General features: G+C 37.3%; 1 long non-coding RNA gene across 1 annotated transcript; it reads right to left on the reverse strand.

Annotated features, from left to right (window-relative positions):
* Positions 1–235: 235 nt before the first annotated feature.
* LOC107579522 (uncharacterized) lies at positions 236–1,189 on the reverse strand. Its single transcript, XR_001608486.1, has 3 exons — positions 1,002–1,189; positions 552–589; positions 236–303 (listed from the first exon to the last, which is right to left on the reverse strand). It is a non-coding gene; the product is annotated as an uncharacterized lncRNA (long non-coding RNA).
* Between the last annotated feature and the right edge of the window lie 622 nt (positions 1,190–1,811).

Here is a 1,811-nt window from a genome sequence, read left to right on the forward strand (position 1 = left end):
TTTTTTCAGTTGTACACCACAGATTGTTGTTATATTTAGTTCATACCAGGGACCCAATTAAAATGTTGATGTTTTCACACTGGAATTGTGCTGGGATAAAAGATTTGGAGTCAGGTGAATGACCCAATGCCCCCCCTATATACCACCTATATGAATGCAGCTGTGTAATGTGTGTCATTATGTTTTGAAACAATCAGCAAGCATATGATAAACCACCAAGTAAACAAATTTTTACCTCCCAACTTCCTCTCCAATCTCATAGAAAGTCTCGACCTGCTGCTGCTTGAACACAGCCATTGTGATCTTATTTAAAAAAAAAAAAAGATCTTAATATTATATTATTATTATATTAGACTCATAAAAAAAACAGTACACACAAAAATGTAAAATTGTTTTATACAACCTCCATGTATAAATCAACTGCATGTCAGTAAAAAAACCCTGTTTAATGCATATACGGTACAGTATTTTATAGTTTGATGTGACCTATTCATGATGGTGGGGCAAATTTAGATCTTACTGAAGTGTGCAAGATAAGGAGGAGGCCTCACCTATATTTAGCCTAAATTTATCCAAGGAAAACAGGTGTCTAGAACAGAAAAAAATGGAAAACTCACAAAATGCACAATGGAAAAAGTCTATTTTGACAAGATATGCTTCCCATGTTGTGTGCATTCAATGCTTCTCTCGAAAAAGAAGCACTTTTACCCATGCTTTTTACCTGAAAACACAAGTTTTAACTACTGTTCATCCTGGAGGTAGGTCTAATACCAGATCTCCAAAAAGACGGTACAGTGCACTCCCTTCATTAGTTTTTAATTTTTCGAAAGTTACACGCGCACGAGCAGACGTAACTGTAATGGGAAAACAAATCATCAAATAGCCTACTCCAGGCACTCCCCCACAGAGGTAACTCTTAAGGATTAACCCAAAGAGTTTGTTTGACCATTCCATGTCTAGTGTGTTTATTCAAATCAGTAAGTAAAAGAACATGTACCTACCTGTCATCACCAACAAATATGTTACGTTTCTGAATCCTATCATGCGATCATGCGACTTTCTTCATAGACCATTAGAAAAGCGCACGAGTGCCAGCAGCGTGCTTCTAAAAGTGGATACACCACCTGTTGAACTCAAGCCTGAGCGTAAAAACGACAACACATTGGCAGGCATGTCCCATGAATATAAAAGAACACAACATAGAGGACTCTTCTGAATTATATCCAGGTTGGACTTCAGTCACTGTCTGTGGGTCACAGTTTCAGTCAGAATGATCAATGTTGTCCGTTCTCTCACTCTTCTATTCTGTTTACTGCTGAAATGTGTTAAAGCTTATCAACATGTGACAAACAGTTGTTTGTAGTTTTTGTAATGAGGTAATACAACACTTGCAAATACTTCTGAGTAAATACACTCTAAAAATGCTGGGTTATTTATTTTATTTTTTTACCCAAATGCAGGGTTCAGCTTGTTGAGTCATTTTACTCAGGTGCTGGGTAGTTCTGTTTCAATTCTCCTAACCGCCAGAAGCGGAGTTTAAACATGACTAGTGGATTACAGCATACCTCACCATGTGACTTTTTGGTATTTTATCTGGACCTATCGAGCTGGCGATGTGATAATCAAGGGATCATGAACGGAGAAATCAAAATTCCCTTGATCTTTTGACATATGTCATTGTACTATAAAAACATCCTGTAATTTTCAGAACTCAAAACTTTCTTGTTAGTCTAAAAACAGCTTATACTGAAGCCAATCTGCCAAAACGACAGGTTGTGGAATGTGCCACTTTATGACGTGACAGTGTGGCT

This window comes from Sinocyclocheilus grahami, unplaced genomic scaffold, assembly GCF_001515645.1.
Source record: "Sinocyclocheilus grahami isolate Dianchi unplaced genomic scaffold, SAMN03320097.WGS_v1.1 scaffold17914.1, whole genome shotgun sequence".
NCBI lineage: Eukaryota > Metazoa > Chordata > Actinopteri > Cypriniformes > Cyprinidae > Sinocyclocheilus > Sinocyclocheilus grahami.